The sequence below is a fragment of the Sus scrofa genome, chromosome 4 (genome assembly GCF_054392235.1).
Source record: "Sus scrofa isolate SSC_HxYL_T2T_F1_AM1 chromosome 4, Sscrofa_HxYL_maternal_Yorkshire_Landrace_v2.0, whole genome shotgun sequence".
Classification (NCBI taxonomy): Eukaryota; Metazoa; Chordata; class Mammalia; order Artiodactyla; family Suidae; genus Sus; species Sus scrofa.
Window position 1 is genome coordinate 84,797,781 of NC_139386.1, and position 19,451 is coordinate 84,817,231.

At 37.2% G+C, this 19,451-nt stretch overlaps 1 protein-coding gene and 1 long non-coding RNA gene across 6 annotated transcripts in view; one reads left to right on the forward strand and one right to left on the reverse strand.

Annotated features, from left to right (window-relative positions):
- Positions 1 to 19,451, forward strand: part of LOC106510093 (uncharacterized) — a 291,454-nt gene that overhangs the window by 265,061 nt on the left and 6,942 nt on the right. Inside the window, exon 3 of one of the 2 annotated variants that reach the window (XR_014843870.1) lies at positions 3,623 to 3,955. The exons of the other annotated variant lie outside the window; for it this stretch is intronic. This is a non-coding gene — a long non-coding RNA (uncharacterized LOC106510093). Of the gene's footprint in view, positions 1 to 3,622; positions 3,956 to 19,451 lie in introns of those variants that run through there. 2 annotated transcript variants of the gene reach the window in all.
- PRRX1 (paired related homeobox 1) overlaps positions 1 to 19,451 on the reverse strand; it is a 112,096-nt gene that overhangs the window by 69,062 nt on the left and 23,583 nt on the right. The window lies entirely within an intron of this gene.

The following is a 19,451-nucleotide window of genomic DNA, read 5'->3' on the forward strand; positions in this document are numbered from 1 at the left end:
TTGGAGAAAATGTGCTTGTGGTAACTGATTAGGTGAGTGAGACCATCCTCAGTTGCAGTTTTACATTTTTTTAATCTAGCCAAAGAGGGAGTTCCCTACAAGGAAACTGACTTCCTTCTTGCTATTCAGTTGTATTTTGCAGACCCCTGCTGGGTGCCTTCACTTTGTTCTATTTGGTTGTTTACATATTAAGGTTTTTCAGAGGTAATGGTCACATTTCCCTTGAGAGCATCACTACTTTTCTTTACTACAGATTCATCACTTTGGGAGCAAAGTTCATTGACTGGAGGACTATCATGACTTTTTTTCCTGGCGACTTCAGTTTTAGCACCAGTCTCAGCTCTTCCCAAAAGCCAAAAGGGCACAAATTTTATTTGCCACTAAGCCTACCTAGGTGGTCACCAAGTGACATCCATTTAGTTAACTTTTTGACTTGAGAGAGACTATTTTTTGTATAAAAGTTTACCTCTATTTAGTGATAGCCCTAGATCAGATTTATACAATAATGATTTTATATCCTTTCCTACATTTTCAGCAATCCAATGTTTATAAGTCTTTTCATATAATTTTATCAAAAAGACTTTATGTAATCAGCAATGGATAGGGGAGTACTCCAGTGGATTAGAAGTCAGACAACCTGGGTTCTTACCCTGTCTGATCCTGAAAATCATGTGATTTTTTCCCCCAGTCATGTGATCTTAAAAATTTAACTTTGGCAAGTTGGGTTGTTATAAATTAGGGCAAGTCAGACTTTTTACTATCTTTTCCTGATTTTAAATTATAAGTTTTTCTGCAAATACTTGACCAATGAATAAATCTCTGCTCTCAAAGAGGTATATAGTAAATAATAATACATTTATTTACTAATTACTCCAATTTTGGAATCTATGATTAATGACGTATTATGTAATTCCATGGATACACATTTTCATTATCAAATCTGCAGTGTTCCTGATATTTTAAATAACATTCAAATATCAGGGTTATTTCAACATTGAATAGATGTTTATTTTCTTTTAGATAAACTTTAAAGAAAATGTTCAGATTTAGCAAGTATTCAAACAATTGAGATAACAGCAAAGATGAAAAGCCATTTATGAAAAGTTTTGGAATTTTAAAATAATCTAACATATAGAGAGTGGAGACATTATAAAAAGTCTGTGTATGTGTGTGTGGTGTGACTCAGCTCAGAGAATCCTGGGTTGAACTGCAACAGTGCTATAAACATGAGAACCAGAAGCAGATCCAATTGCTCAAGATGGAAACGACCAACCTTTGGCATTGTGAAAGATTTTACTTGTTTGGGCTTTCTGTGTAGCCCTCTAAAACTGCTAAGACCTATCATCATTACCTAGTCTCATGCCAGCTATATTTGGTAACTCACTTTGACATATTAGTTTCTAGGTAGGAGCTCCCAGACAATGGCTCATGTGATATCAGTGCCAGCTGGATTCAGCTGTAAACAAAAAAAGTATTTTAAATAGATATTTCAGATGTTTAAAATTTAAATAAACCAAGGCAGAGTGTATAAAGTTCCAAGCAAGTCAATTGCCAAGTTGTGCTGGTGGTACAACCATGTGCTATATCAATGTGGTCTTAAATTGCTGCATAATGCAGACATAGAGGAAAGAAAGTGTCATAAAAGGAATAGAGGTACATTAAAAATGAATCACTAAGGATGCTCTTCCATTAAACTCTGATAGTTTATACGCTGACCCCCTCCCACTAGGACCCAAGTAGTATGTGAGACTTTGGAACCGTTGGCAGTATATGTTTCAAAGTGCAGACCAAAGCCACTAGGTAAGTTTTATGGGTCCCTCTAGAAAAGCAGTTTCTTGTCAGGGCTGGAAAAATAATGTTACAAAGGATCCAGTAACAACAGAATTTAGGCCTGTTAGTTAGATTCCAAGTTGACACCTCTTCCAAAAGAGAGCATCCAGAAAAACAATTTATTCCCCAGGCTGAGAGACCAATTCTAACATTTAAGATTAAGAAAAGTTTAGTGTATAGTCTATTATACACAGGATACAGATCTGTTGGGGCAAATCTGTCTAACATTTTATTCGTTTCAACAAAGACTATCATGACGGCGATTTTCTCCAAGATCATCCCTTGTGGGGGCTCAGGACAGGAGACAGGAAGATGTATGTCACTGGCTTTCCAAAGTCTAGCTTGCCTCTAAAAGTTCCTTTAAGAATAGAGTACGGCTGAGAAGGCAGGTTTGCATACAGTCCTATACAATGCCTGCAGTGACCAACGGCCAATAAATCAATTACATCTTGTGTACACTACTTAACCTTTGGATATGATGAATATTTGGAGTGTGTTTTTTGTGGTCTCATGCCAAAAGTTAACCATGGCCTAGAGATTTGTAAACCTCAGGAAAAGAACTAGAAAACTATATTCCCCACTTTATTCTCAGTGCAGTTGGAGAGACCAGAATTCTGTTAGAAACAATGTAATTGTGTTCATAACTTCTGAGGGTTGAGAGGTCGCATTTATATGGTGCCTTTCTTCCAAAGATCATAAAACACTACACATATGCTATTTCATTTATGTCCCAGTGTCTTTATAGTATAAGCAAAGAGCACTTAATACAATTTAAAGAAAAATACATTAATAATTTAATGCAGTTTAGCAACACTAAACAAAGTAACATTTATTTAATTGAATATGTGGGGGGAACCAGTGTTTAGTACCATTTGGAATTAAAAATGGCCAGTGGGTGAGTTCATTAATTTTATCTTTAATTAAAATTTTATTTTGCTTTTCTCAGCCTCTCTAGATCACATTAATTATTATTTTTTTTAACTCGTACTAAGTGCTTGATTCACACAGTTGAGCACATTGTTCTACACTGTCATATTGTCTTCTTTGTTTTCTATATATTTTACTCTCAAAGGGAGAGACTGGTATGTATTGGAAATGACACTACAAGACAGAGCCTTGAGTGGCCATCCTGTGGCTGCCCTTCAGTATCATTCAGCAAACTCACATCCTTCCTAGGCTCCTGTTTCTTTACTAATGAATGAAAAAAAGAAGTCCTAACAAAATTTTTTAAAAAATCTTAAAGGACTGTTGTGAGGTTCAAATCAATTTTTTTCTAAAAATATTGTGCATATAAGAAAGATATTATTATTGTAAACTCTGTGAAGGCAGAGATAATATTTTGTACCTTTTTTACCTACTTTCCAGTATTTAATGTGATGTTGCATTAATATGATTTCCCAAGTATTTAATTAATATTTCTTAGTAACGAGCAATTACTGACTACTTACTATTTTCCAAGAATCATGGTAAAGTACTTTACATGGAGTATATTTCACTATCTTAAGAGGTCATGTAATCATTACCCTCATATTGCAGATGGAAAACTGAGGATGAGAGAGATTGAGCAGACTGACCAAGGGAAAGAATGCAGGGGTTATGAAACTTCTGGCCTAAAACTATAAAAAAGTGGAAGAACTTTTAAGAGGTGCATAGAACTTGTGAGCATGTATTGTGAACTTGAAACTTGAAATAGATAAATACACCAACTTGAAATAGATAAATACACCAACTCCTTGATATATATGACTGGGTTGCAATCATGTGATTTTCATAAGAGGTATTTACTTCACAGAAACACTTCTGAGCATTTGACTTGGCAAAATCTGCAAAACTGAAGTTACAACCTGCAAGATATTTCTATTCTTCTCCTGATCATCAAGTTACAAATTCTTCCCAGAGTCATGAGAGCATAAATCCGATTATACACAAGGCCAATGGGAACAAGATAATTGCATAGATCTAGTACCCATCCATTACATTCAGCATCATAAATCACCGGACTGCCACAACCTCAGCTTTCTGGAATCCCTGTGTTGTTTGAAATATTCTACTATTACCATTTATGGAAGAAAAATATTACACTGTCTTTGCCTGAAGTGCTAGCAAAATAAAATTTAAAATTTAAGTGTTTATCGTTCAGAGGGTGTTCATGTGGTAGAACAATGGAAAACAAGAGAAAACAAATCAAAATTTGATTTCTTCTACTGTGAAAATGGATGAGCACCTCAACCTAAGGAACTGGTTAGCTCCACTAACAAAGTAAGTCGAGTAGTCGTCTTTTTAGCTCTTTCATGATGGAAATTACATTTGTTAGCAGACATGTGTGTCTGCTTTTCCCTCATACACACCTCATACATATGCCAACTCCATAGGGGGGAGTCTGACAAATGTGCAATTCTTGAACAAAGCAAGCAAAGCATTTGGTCTGAGTAGGCATGGAATGATCAGTAGCCAACAAATTAAACTGAGTTCATGCCCAAGGCTTATTTGAGCCTTTAAACCATGACATTAAAATTAAATTGCAATTATGAAACAATTCAGGTTTCCCATCTTGTGTTCTCTTTCTATTCAATGTAGTATATGTTTATTGAACATCTACTGGCTGGTGGAAGGTCAGTGGAAGGTCAATGTCCTCCACCCCTACAAAGAGCTCATAGTTCAGTGATAAAAACAGATATATAAACTTCAAAAAAATGAGCTAAGTAAAATAATGGAGGCATACACTGTAAAACCCCAGCACAAAGTAGGGATTAACTATATTTTACTAAGTGAAGAAATAGTTACAGAAAAGGAGAAGCTAATTGCACTGGATTTTTAAGGAAAAAATACACATTTTGACCAGGGGAAAGACTGTAATGGATGGAGCAGATTGACAGAAAGCAGTATCACTCATTCCTAATAAGAGATTCTCACTTCAGTTATTCCTCATGCCAGCTCCATGAAGGAGCATGTCATTGTCCTAACATTACAGGTTCAGAAAAGTAGACACCTCAAGAATGCAGGGCTGGTAAGTGATATGATCTTGACTTTCTTATGTTGCAGAAGCTGAGTGTTGGGAACTTTAAGAAGAGGAGAAAAATTAAGCTGTAGTGAAACCAGGGCCAGATAGCAGAGGGCCTCTTACAGCATATATTTGGACTTCATCTTTTAGCACAGGGGAGACAGTAATGAATTTGTCAGCAGAGGAGTGGGTGACAGGAGCAGTTTTGCCTTTCAAGTAGCATCCTGGCAATTGCATAGAGCTTGGTTTTGGCCGGGCATGTGGCAAACATTGATGCTTTATAGATTCACAAGGTCAATGCTAATAATGTGGCCCATCCTGCTACAATTGTCAGGATGCTTTAGGTGCCTTTGATTCTTAAACTTCCACCATAATATCTCTGTCCATCACCTCCCACTATATTTCTTGTATGGACCTGTTTTTAACTCTTCTGCTCATCTTGTTTTCAATCTATGAAGAATATGTGTATCTGAGTTACCAATGGTGCAAAGTACAAATACAGGACATGAAGAAGAGACAATTTTTTCAATGTATGGGAGAGCTTTTAAGGACCTTTCCAAATGATCCAAATGTATATCCTAAAAGTCCATGCACCGTCTCCATTAGGAACCTTCAGTAACACCATCCATGAAAGGCTCTATGCTACTTGGAAGTGCCTTCACCTTCCAACACTCCACCTGAGACCTACTGAACTTCCTGGGCTCCTCAAGAGTCTCACTTTAAGCAACTGGTTTATTTTAAAAATGAGAATTTCCAAAAACATAGTATCAGATAAGATAACATATTGACTTCAGGGTATTTTAAAATTGCTAATCCTACTGATACATTTAAAACATGGCGCAGTGGTTAACGAATCCGACTAGGAACCATGAGGTTGCGGGTTCGGTCCCTGCCCTTGCTCAGTGGGTTAAGAGTCCGGCGTTGCCATGAGCTGTGGTGTAGGTTGCAGACGTGGCTCAGATCCAGCGTTGCTGTGGCTCTGGCCTAGACTGGTGGCTACAGCTCCGATTCAACCCCTAGCCTGGGAACCTCCATATGCCGCGGGAGCGGCCCAAGAAATAGCAAAAAAAAAAAAAGACAAAAAAATAAAACAAAATAAAATCTTTCTTAAAAAAATAAAAAATAAAACATAATTAGCTATGAAAACTCTAGAAACGTATGCAATTGTACTTTGAGACAAACATATTTCTCATCATTCTTTTGTGTTGCTTTATTTTTAAAGGCAGCAACCCCAGTTCAGATCCAAGCAAGCCTATCTCCTTTTGATCTCACAGGAACCCTTATTTCTCTTTGTCATTCTCCAGCCCTTCTTTATTTTTCTTTTTCCTTTTCATGGGTCAAATTGGAGCTATAGCTGCTAGGCTATGCCACAGCCACAGCAATGCCAGATCCAAGCAGTGACTACGACCTATACCACAGCTCATAGCAGTGCCAGATCCTTAACCCACTAAGTGAGGCCAGGGATTGAACCCGAATCCTCATGGATACTAGTCGGATTTGTTTCCACTGTGCCATGATGGGAACTCCCTAGCCCTTTTTTTTACTATAACTTTTCCTCTAGTCTTGAAATGGGCAAACCCCTCAAGACCCTCTTCCCCAAATCCCATTGCTCATAAAACAGTTTTCCGTGAATTGAGAAAGTCGCCTTCTTGCCATTTATCTGGAGGAACTATGTGCAAACCACAGTTCCAGAATGGAACAGAGAAAGAAATGAGACACATTCACAAACTCAAAGAATCCCTTTCTTTTCAAAGAACTAAACATTTACCTCTCTGAAAGAGTTTTTCAATGCAAGAATAAAAATTAAAAGTAAAAAAATAAATAAATAAGCCTTATTAATGTTTACTGGAGAAACAGAAAAGCTTTTTCCCCAAGAAAAGTCCTTTCTGTACTGCCATTGGCAGCCAGACGGCCCAAGCATTTATCTCCTGCATAGAAAGTGCTCTGTCAGGCAAGCTGTGATTAACAATAAACTGAAAAACACACCCCAGACTTCCACTGTATTTTATTTGGCAGAGAGGAATTATTCCTCAGCACAAAGTATTTGCAACTGGCATCAGTTAAACAAGAAATTACAACCTTTAAAAGCCCTATTTATCATTAGCTGCAAAAGTACAGATTTCACTGTCAATTACTCTGACAAAGGATTACAGACCATCAACACTGTGTAGAGGATAACACCAGCCTTGGCGGCCAGTGGGTCACTCTGAAGAGGGGGTTGGAAAGTTAGCAGCCAAAGAGCTCCTTCTCCAGAGACCCCCTTCAACCCATCCTCGACCAACCTCTTCCCCTTGAAAGGCTGACTCTCCCATCTCTCACACTCTTTCTCCCTTCACCCATCTAACGGAGGCTGGTAGACCAGCAAGGTTTCAGCAGAAAGATGCAATGGTTATGAAAGGCATTGCTTAAGAATCTTCGGCCAAATCAAGTCAGCAGCAACTTTGTTCCAATTCTCCTCTGAATGTGTTCTCTTGATAAAAATGGAAATTACAAGATTGGTTTCTAAAAACTAAAGAAATAATATGGTCTTATTCCTCTCAGCTGCTTCATTTAGAGGCTAAATGATTAGAAAAATAGTGAATTTACTGAATTTTAATAAGCAAAAGGCCTCTACTGTGATTCTAAAACACCCTTCCAAACCCTGAATGGTGCCTATGTATTCTTGGAAGAAGCATTTTTGCATTTCACTGAGGCATTAAACCATCTTTAAATGATTTCTCTCCCTAGGAACAGAAAAACAAATAGATGCTTTTTGTTTTCCAGGCTTTAAATTTTTTAAAGAAATTATTCTCAAATGTATATATAAGTGGTAAGACATCTTTCTCAAGAAACATATCTGTGTACCCTTATTTAGATTTAACTTTCCAAAAAAGTCTGAGGTCATTGCCAGTATTACTGCCACCTTGTTTCCAGTTAATTTAATTGAAATGGTCTTGAGGATTCTCCAAGGTTTATAGTTTAATACTATTATTCCCTTCAATATTTATATTGGTTGTATTTATCTCAGTATACAAACATCAATATCTCATGAGAATGAACTAAAATAACATATGTAAACTACTTATATTTTGTCTGGTATATAGTGATCAATAAATGATGATGATAATATTGGCAGTAATGTTGATAAAGATGAGGAGGAGGGGGACTATGTAGTATTACAAGTTGTGTTTATAAAGGCTTTTTAATGTTATTAAGGGACATTTGTGAACATATATTTATCCATATATATATATGTGTAAGTTACACATATGATATATTCTTCTTTTTTTTTTTTTGTCTTTTTGCCATTTCTTGGGCTGCTCCCGCGGCATATGGAGGTTCCCAGGCTAGGGGTCTAATAGGAGCTGTAGCCGCTGGCCTAGGTCAGAGCCACAGCAACATGGGATCCGAGCTGCGTCTGCAACCTACACCACAGCTCACGGCAACGCCGGATCATTAACCCACTGAGCAAGGGCAGGGATCGAACCCTCAACCACATGGTTCCTAGTCGGATTCGTTAACCACTGTGCCACCACGGGAACTCCTGATATGTTCTTAACTGTATAAAACCATTCAGCAAAAAAAGACTAGAAAGAAATAAAATGTTAAGAGTGTTCACCTCTGAGTGACGCCAATAATAGATATTTTTCTCTTATTGCCTTCTCACACTCTTCTCTATTTTCTATGACGGGCTTATCTTACATTGACTATGAGAAAAAAGCAGATAGGATATAGGCAAGGAAAAAAATCAAAACTAAATTCCTCTTATACTTGTAAGGTGATTGTGAATATATACACTTTTCATATCTGATATGATAACCCTTTAAGAAAGACAATTGTTCCCATTTTCACAATAAAGTAACTTAGATTCAAAAAGTTGAAGTGATTTGCCCAGTGGAAACCAGTTAGGTGCCACAGCCAAAAATGGGACACAGCTTATTTTACGTCAGTTCTCTCTGATTTCCCTTTCTCCTTGCTCCCTCCTGGACCAATGGAAGTGTTTGTGTGTGCACGTGCGTGTGTGCACACTCAGGCCTACTTGCATGTTCACATTCCACATCTCTTCCAAGTCATACATGTTTCAGAAGTGGGTCTGTTCATATATGTGGCTCCTAACCTCACCAGACTAGAGCATGCTCCTTGGCATTTGGTTTGCTGTGTTCCAAAGATCTATCACAGGGCCGTCACTTGTGGGTGACCTCCTCCAAAAATCACAGGAGTTTGGATGGTTTTATTTAGCTCTATTAGATTCAGAGAATGTGCCAGGCAGATTCTCAATCCAAAAATAATCTCCTTTTATTGGTGCTCTAAATTAACTCATGGAGGAGTGAGTCGAGCTAAATTACAGCTTTCATACAGTGAGGCCCCAGGATTTTTACTGAGTGGCAAACGGTTTTCTCTCTGTGAGAACTTTACTATTTCCTTCCTCTAAGAGAGGCTATGTTTAGATGCAAAGAAAGTGGCTGAAAGCAGATCTTGGAGAACTCATTTTATTTGACAAAGATTCTTAGTTTGAGTCCCCCGTGTGGAATATTTAAGATTTTATAGGTTTTGCCTGGCTTTTAAAGTAATTTTCATGTAAATAAAGAGATACTGATCTCTAGCACAAATGGCAAAATGTGTTCTTTGCCCGTTTTTAACTGGAAAAGTGGATCATAAGAGTTATTCGGTGAGATCTTTTTACTTAAAAAGAACATCGGACAGCTTGGCAAATCTTAACCACATCCCTGCTGGACTGCCAGCTATACTGTATGTTATCTTTTCATAACTATTGGAACACTGTGGCACATTCTTCTCTGAGAACTGTACATTAGGGAATAGGCAATTGAAGATAAATATAAGATATTGAGATTCAAGGTGGCCTCTTCTCCTCTAATACAGACATGCCACGGCTGGTTGTGACTAAGGATGCATTTGCTAGCCTTCCCACAGTGTGGGAGTAACACCCACTGAGTTTCCAAGTAGCAGGCCAGGCCCATCTTACTGTTGTGCGGCCCTGGCACTTTCACATGTCACTGTCTCCCTTGCTTCTGCCTCTCCACCACCTTGCATGAGTGACCAGTGCAGCTGTAAGGTGTGGATCCTTTCTGTCCCTCTGTGTGCTGGCTTTAGGACACACACCACCACAGGGAGAGGAAACTAAAGGCCCAAGCCTCTTAGATTGAAACATGGAGGAAAACATGTCTATATTTTATTTTTCCACATGAACACCTAGAAGGTCCAAGAAAAAATCATCCTAAATTGCTCTAAGCCTCTGCTACACTGTGGCAACTGAGGTTCCAGCAAAGGTCCCAAAGAATAGACCAAAAAGAGTACAACCAGGCAGTGAAGTGAAAGGAGAAGATGCAATCAGGACAGTTGTGGGGAAAGATGTGAGTTCATACCTCTTACGGATTTCTTGTTGACTAGAGACATTAGTTTCTAGTAGGAGCTAATAGGAAGTGATTTTTTTAACTTAAATACATATAAACTTTTTAAAAAATAAAAATCAAGTAAACAAATAAAGTAAATTGCTCCAAGACCTCAAATACATCTAGTTTCATATTTTCTTTTTATTATTTATAAGTAACTTAATTTTATAACAATTAATACCAATATGGGGCTATAAGCTCATAAAATAAAAACTTGAAAAATGATTCCTCATTGAAATGAGCAAAAAAACACATCCACAATTATTAGTCAATATGAATTATTAACCAGATTATTGATTATGTGTTGCGGATTTAATATTTTAAAATCACGAACACTGCTTCAGTTGCTCTCTTATTTTAGCACAGTTCAATGTCCACTGAATCTAAGAGTTTTGCAGTCATATTTCTTTGATGTTTGACTCTCTTGCCAGCATACAAATCTAAAAATGGCAGCGATAGTCTCTACTTTCCTTTTTGAGTTTTTTGTTTTTATTTTTAATTTTTTATTGAAGTAGAGTTTATTTACACTATTGTCATTATTACACTGGGAAGCGATTTGAACTAATAAGAAGTACAATTGACTGGAAGTTGACATGTCCAAGTGAAAAGAACTCAAGCACAGCTGGCGGTATAGAGGCTTTTAGTCCTGACTTTGAAGAAGAATACGTTCGCCTCAACAAATTGCGTCTGAGAATCTCATGCCTGTACAAACGCCCAGTGCGAAAGAATGACTTTTCCACCCCAGAACGCATCCTCCTTCACCAAGCATATGTGAACAGACAGATAATGATAGCATCCTAAATATATCCTAGACAGATTTTTCTAAAAGAGGGGGAGGGACAATTGTTGAATGTTTAGATATGTAGTATTTATCTAGCATCATATTTTGACTGGTTGCAACCAGAAGGAAGCTATGGAAAAGCCATTTGTGGAATGTAATGGGCATTAAACAGGAGCTCAGGTGGCAGGCACAGCTCTGCAACTAGTTGGCTGATCTCGTGCAAATCGCCTCAGGTTCCTCATTTTGCAAATAAAAGGTTGTAAAGGACACCCTCTCCAGCCCCTTCTATCTCTAATAGACCATGGGTGTAGAATTACTGCGTTTAGCTATTCTAACATCAGATATCTTATAAATCAGGGCTCAAAGACATCCCAGAGGGTGAACTAGACTTCCATTGCAAGTTCTTGCAACTACCTGCAAGGTCAGAGAGCCTCAGTATCTCTCCCAATGCAGTGGATTATTAGACTCTACCACTTCCTAATTTATTGCATGAAGAGGCTGAATGACAATTAGAAGAACTGATGCCTTTGGCCATCTCTTAGTTCCTGCATCAATTGTTATTTTCACAACAACGGCAAAAAATCCTTAGATGTTACCATGCTTGAAATTTTTTATCTATAGAAACACTTCAAGCACAGCTGTTACTCATTAGACTTCAGTGGCTGAAAGCATTTGGTTACTACAGGAAAAGGAAAAAAGAAAATCAGTAACGTTTTATTTACAGTCTGCTTTCATTGTGAAATAGTAGAAGTTCCTGGGTCAATAAAAAGATGTGCTTAGTACTAAAAGCCTAAATATCCTTTCTTAAAAGAGTGGTAAATACTGTGGGCACATTTCCCAGATTTTAAGCACTATTCCAATTCTCTTATTTCCCCCCATAAGTATGCTCAACTTCTTAGCCCATGTGACTAGATTTTGAATAAGAAAATGAAGTTATAGAGGGAATATGCCTCTCCTAAATGAGCATATGTATTATACACGCACAAAAGCATACATGTGCATAATATTCCCATCTAGATTTTATAAAGATAATTCCCATCCTACAGCAAAAACAGCTGTTCTGTGAGATAGCGCACTCGCTAGCTATGCAAATCTTTAAGCAAACCCTGGATTCTGCCTGCCAAGAAGACCAGAGAAGAAATTCCAGATCCCAAAATAGGTTTGACTCCATAACTTATAAGCTCTCTTTCAACCCTGAGTTCAAAGATTCTATTCAAAGTGACTATGTTTTCCTAGATTCATTCTACTGTGTTTCCTGTGTTGGCAGGTACTATAATAAACACAAGTGAGAAGCTAAAAACTTGTGGTGCTGAAATTTGGATACATTTGCACATGGGATTTTGGAGACACTTGCACCTAGAAACCAACATTAGTGTTGATAAAATCCTTGGGGGCAGCAATCTTCCTTCAAGGAAACTGCAAAGTGCTGTCGAAAACTAAAACAATATTTGGCCTCATGAAATCTATGTGGGGAAAAATGCTATTCCCACTTCTCACAGGCAGATAACATCTGAATTAGAAATCAAGCGTTCGGGAATAAAAACGGACTTATTGCACCCAACCATTTCACTTTGTAGGCAAAACTCACCCACAATTTACACTCTATAAACTTGTTCCTGCTACATCTCCCGTTCCTCCAAGTTCAGATTTCTGAGAGAATAAATTTTTCTTGATCATTTATTTCATCTCAAAAATTTAGTCCAATTCAAGATCTGATCTTTTCATCTTTTTAATTCAATTTCCAAGAACTTGCAAGTAATAAATTGTCCCATAACTCCTATTACCCGTACTCCACCACACCAACCATACATACTATCAAACATCTTTTTCCTCAAAGTTCTCCTTTTAAGAATCTGGCTGAGCAAATTTTGCCTAGCAATGCCAATTTCCAAATTATTTATGAGGGTGATTGTTGAGTTTAGTGGGCATTGGGAACAGGGGAAGAGAGGGATCACAGCTCAGCAAGAAAGTCAACTGTTGTTCTTTCCTGGTCCCCTTCATAAGCAAGGCAGTGCTGCCATTTCAAATATCCTGTTTCCTGAAAACCTGACTCTGAGATTGGTATGTGCAGGAAATTACATCATAGCTGAGTTCAGTTGTGTTGACCCTAAGTGCACCCATATTCCAGCTTTTGCCCTCTGACCCCACCTTCTTAATCACATTTGCATGCTGTCTCCACTCTTTATAGTAATATTTAGAACCTTTCTACAGCATATTCTATTTTGCAAGTCATTTATCAATGCTATTTCATCTTTTCTCTCCCTCATTCCTTTGAGGTAGAACCCTACGATTAGTAATAATAGCAAAAGCATGGTAATTGGCTTTTCTATAGCTTCTGTCTCCTGAGAACTCTATGAATATTAACAGCACACACAGCATTCTCCCAGAATGGCTTAGGTCACCGAAGGAGCGAGAAAGAATGCTATGACTAGCCTAAGTGGAATTAATTGAAGGTTGGGTTGGAACCGAATCAAGATGCCGGTGTTAATATGCCCGACTATTTAGGAAAAGTTCCAGGATCACTTAATGATGAAAAGCAATAAGGCTGTCAAATTTTCCTGGAGAATATATAGGATTAGGCCAGCTCCTAAAATTTCCCAAGGTACCTCAAGGTCAAGGGCTTTCTGCAGAAGGTAAGCGTTTTCGATGATATAAAAATTCCAAAAGCCCCAGATGCAGAAAAGTGTAAGAGAGGTAGGGGTGTGCGTGCATGTGTGTGTGTGTGTGTGTGTGAAAGAGAGAGAGAGATACTTAATTAGTTAAATATTTCTTTAACTTATTTCCATAAAGGTTCTCTAGAGCCCATTTCAATCCTCAATACTTGTCACAGATTCATTTCTTATCTTGAAAAAAATGATTCTACAACTAGGACAAATCTAATTCTTGAACAATAAGAGAATACTAGTGACTCAAAATAAAACAGCTTTGATTTTTCATCAAATACATGCAATGCAGAACTTAATAATAAGGTTATAATGCTTACTGTAATGTAAGGTTATAATAATAATTTAAGGTTATCTTTAAACTACATTATAGAAAGTTAGCTACATTCCAATATATCATATGATAGTGACTCAAGGAAGGATATTCCAGCAGGTTTACAAACCCCATTTTGGGGGGATTTTTAAGGCTCTTCTTTTGAGTTAAACCCTTCAAATTAAAAATTTAATAAAAAACACTGATGCTATGGAAAAATAATTGGATTTTTAAGCCCATAAGGATTGTCAGTTTTTAGGAAGGACATCCTGATCCTTAATAATTATTAATATAAATGCATTTTTTTTTTCCTGGAAAATAAACCTGAATAAATTCTACTCCAATTTTGGACGTCAATATAAAAATCACACCTGTATCAAATAATTTGTTCCTCTCTTATAACATCATTTTCCATTTAATATTATATTTGTTTTTGTCTAGATTCTGGACCATCCATTAGCTTAAGTTTCTTAAGGGACAAGCAACTTCATGTTCTCAGAGTGCTTAACACAGTACCATGAACACATAGTCGTACATTAAGTGTTTCTTGAATTAATGGCACAATAAGGTAGGTTTAAGAGTTATAATAAGGTATGGCTCCCCCCACCCCAATAGATTTTGTAGTCCCCTGAAAGCTGCTGCTAGAACTCTGTCAGCCATCCAGAGCACAAAGGTTAGAACATTCCCACTTTACATTAAACTTTTGGGACTGTGCTTCTTTATCTTCAATTCGATATGTGTCACTCACACAAGAATGGGGAAGGAAAAGGAGGGAGAGAGGAGGAAAGGAAAGAAGGAAGGGGAGGAGGAGAAAAGAAAGGGTTGGGGAGGGGATGCAGAAGGTGTGGCAGGGTGGGGGAGAAAAAGAAAATGGAGAGAAGAGGAGAAGATGGGAACCGGGGAAAACAACCTAATTCAATGTGCCTGAAATAAAAGCAAAAACATGAGAAAGAGAAAAAGAAGGGAGGAATGGAAGGAGGAAAGAAGGAAGGGAGGAAGGAAGAAAGAAAGAAATGTAGGTCATTTCTTCTCGATGTCAGAATTCATTTGAGGGGCAACTCTGCAAAAACAAACTGTTCCTCATGTTATATTCGACTTGATTAAATCTATCAGCAGTCTCTAAGATATGATTTTATATTTCACTCCTGGGCCGGCTCATAAACATTTTTAACCCAGTCTTTATTTGCTTGCTGGCACTCAGCCCATCTACTTTACTTTGTCTATTCAACAAATACTTTTTGAGGAAAAATTTCTAGGTCTGTGATTGGGCATGGAAAAACGTGGTGAACAAGACATGTCACTTCCTTGAAAGGCTTACCCGACTCTCTCCACAGCCATCTGAAACGCAAATTAATGTTCTGATCCATCCCCAATTTTTGCCAAGCAAGCATCTATTTATCACACTATCCCTCTACAAACTCCCTTTGTCTGCCTAGACAAAACCATTAGTACCATCTCTCTGCAATCAAGCCTTTTCTATGGACTCCCTCTGATCAGTTCCTGCAGTCCCTTGTTCTGATCCCAATGGCAGGGCTTGCTTGCATCAAGCCAACTTACGATCCTCCCTCTAGGTTCTTATATTTTCTGAAATTTCCATTTCTCTGAATAGTTTCTAAATTTTATTTTATTCATACTCTTCCTGGCATCACACTTCCAAGACCTTTCTTACCTGAAATCCAGATGGGTCATATTTCACCTGTCCTGACCCCATAAAAACATTTGAATGTTTAAGCCCAATTCATATTATAATGACACATCGCACAAATTCTCATATTACAAGAGGGTGGGGAATTTTGCCAAATGTATATTCTCTCATATGTTCAAATTCAAAACTAGGTTTTTGAATTACTACTAATGGCAATTATGATTTTGCTTTTGAGGTATAACTTTGACTAAATGCTAAGAACCAACCAACTTTTCATCTACACACCACACATACTTAAACCGTTTGTGGTGGCAAAATGACTATTGCATATAATAACTTCCCTCTTGCACACTGTTCTGAGTGATTAACATTTATTTACCTTTCATTATTCAACTCAAAATTCACATCTTCCATGAAATTCTTCCTTAGCCATTTGCGTGACAACTTCATCCTTTGACGCTTCTTTATCCTACCTCCATCCTGACTCCATCCTAGAATCCATAACGTGTTGCTGATTTAGGGGTCATGTATCTGCCTTTTCTAAACTATGGGGTCCTAGATGGCAAAGACTAGACCTTAAATAACACAACATTTCTAGTGCTTATAACAGTGTGTGCAACCTTGTAGGTACTCCATAAATGTTAAATGAATGGGAGAGAAGGGAGGAGTCTTACATACAATGAAATACTAATAAAAAAAAAAAATGACTGTAGTAGCTACTACAGACCTTCTGGTAGCTTCCAAATTTTCCAAGTAGAATATTGCCTAGAATTTAGTAGAAAGTTTCACACAGATGATGAAGGCCATCTATCTAGTCTTTCTCAGCCAAAATGTAACCAAATCATTAAAATGTTTTTCCTTTTTTGATTTGTCTGTCTTCCAAACACACACACACACACACACACACACAATTAAATCTGATCCATTTGCTCTCCAGATCTCTACCTGCTTCCTCTTTCGCTTTGACATTGTTCAACCTCAGGGCCCCAAACTCCCCACATCTCACCTCATGTCGCCACCTGGTGTCCGAAAGCAAGAAAAATGCCTAAGAAATGAAAAGGATCCTCTTAAGCTGATAAATATCAGGACCCAAGAATCATACACTTAAAGTTTAAAGTAAAAAAAAAAAAAAATCACATGGCTCTTGGCATAGACTTCTGGTCAAAAACATTAAATATGCGAAAGTCCCTCAAAGCACAGACTTTTTTCCACTCATATCTTCATACACACAACCAAAAGAATGCTGTCAATCTTTTCAGCCCCAGACCACCTCCCCGCCATAGATTCCAAGTTTTAAAAACTTTATCAGAAAATAAACTATAACTTGTTATTTGCATTAAGTAAACTCAAATTGTCAGTCTATGGTGTCATTTAGTCTGTGATAGTCAGGAACATCATCATTTATTATGTATCCAATCAGCTCTTTAATGAGTCACTACTGTGTTCTAAGAGCTATACAAGGCTCCATAGAGTAATAGTAAATTAATATCAATTCAATAAATAAAATTTAGTTTTAGCAAACATATATTTGTCATAAGGTGTTTTGAAATAACTGAACATTAGTAAAGTTTTCCTATCACTGTTCCTAAGACGTTGGGGAACCTGAGATTGCATACCAGTGAATAAGGAAAAAGTATACCTGGATGGATTTGTACCATGTCAAATCAATAATTCCTTAAAAAGTCTCAAACCTCTACTTTTAACTCATATTATCTTTCATCTGGTTTTAAATATACCATTTGTTGTTCTTGCAGATTGATGATAATTTTATTGTCACAGAACTAAGAACTGAAAATGTATAGTTAAAGAGTAATATGAAATTTACTTGAACTTGGGTCACCACAAAATCACCACGTTTCAATAATGAAATCAGCAATTATATAGTGAAGATACAGGAAGCAAAAGATGCCTCAATCAAAGATCCCCAGTCAAGAGTCCTTGGAACAAAGACAAAGTTTCAAGTTTCCCATATAAAATAAGGGAGGGGGTGGGAATAAGTACAAAGCAATGAGCTTCTTCATAAGTTAAATGTACCCACTTTTTTTTCTCTGAGATTACAGTCATTTTATTATTTTGGTGCTACAGTATCCTTTCCTTTATGAAATAATCTAGTCAGAAAAGAGTAGAAAGTTTTTGTAAACGTCCTTTCTTGGCTAAGTAAGTAATGGCGCCGAGAATTTTTTAAGATAACATTTTATAGGTAAATAAATTTTTAAAGTCTGGATTATCCTGAGTGTGAATCTGAAATTAAATTTGCAGGGCTAAAAGTTGAAAACTCTTCAGCTATACCTGACTTTATATTATTTTTAAGAGTATACATGTATGTGTAACTTGGTCCCCATGCTGTGCAGCAGAAAAAATAAATAAATAAATTTAAAAAATAAAAAAATAAGAAAAATTTAAAAAATCTAATTGCTTTTTTAAATGGGTTTGTTAAATAAAAGCGATTTTGAAGAAAAATAGAAAATATCAAATATCTCCATCTTTGCAAAATACAGCCCAGTTTGACAGATACTCTTAACCCTGTGTAACACTACATTTTTCTGATCCACATTGTACTCTGAGTGCTAAAGTTTCTCTTCAGTTATTTCACACTGCTTACTGAGTCCAAATTCAGCAGGCAGTTCTAGACTTTCTCTCTGAAGGTTTCCAGGTTAATAGATTTAGTAATAACAATAATAGCAATAATAATTTTTAGAGAGGGTGGCACTGGATGTAGAGGTCATTTGGCAAAAAATGTAGATATATAGCCCCAATGCTTTGACTTTTAATCATAGACTAAGCAAAGTGTTGCTTCTCAAACCAAATATGCTTGATGCTTAGCTTTAAGCAAAATATATTTCTCTCCCACTCCTTCTCTTTCTCTTTCTTTTCCCCTCTCTCTCACCACAAAGCTTTCTGATTTGAGTAGAAGTATTTGGTCACTTGCTCTTTGACCCCAGAGTCTCTTGAGACTGTATATTCATTTTAAGAATGAGTCCCTTTAGTTACCTAAAGTGTCCTCGGATGAAATTGTTTCCAGATGTTTACAAATATTTCAAGGAAATAGTCACACAGTTTTTATGGCTGAGTGATAAAGGACTCCACAGTTTCTGCTCAATTGTAAAATAAAGATCAAGTGCTTATTATAAAATAACTTCCATTCAGCAAGTATTTGCTACATGCCAGGCACAGTACTAACCATGCCCAATACATTATCTTGCTGGATGCTCACAACGGCCCTACCTATTTGGGAGGGAGGTACCGTGATCCTTGTTTAGAGAAAAAGAAGGTGAGGCTCATAGAGTAACCACAGAAGGTGAAGTGAGGAAACGGGCTGCTCTGCTAAGTCCACACTGTAGTCGGTGGGCCCTGCCTCTCGCTCTCAGAAAAAAAGCTCTTTTTCTGATGGCTTAGCGCAGGAAGGAGAAGAAAGAATTTGCAAACGCTGTGGAGCATCCCTGAACATCCAAAGAAATCTCCTTCAAGAGGCTGGAGGGGAGGCCTGTAGACCAAGAGTCCTTGTTTAACCTCCATGAGTACCTCCCACGGACTTGTTCACCCAACACAACGTCAACAGACTGTAAATGTACGATGCCAACATTTTCTCATTAAAACAACCTTTCACATATGGGGTTTGAACTTTGTCTGTTCAGTGGTTATATTGTTCTTTACTCACAATATTCTGACTTGTTAAAAAAAATTGTAAGGAGTGACTTTTTAAAAAAAAGTTCTTGATATCATAGAAACCACACTTTTTGTTTAACTTTGTTCACTCTGAAAAGAGGCAAGTATTAAGAAAGCATAAATGCCTTGCATTTGGGGCAGGGATGAGGAGGTGTCCAACCA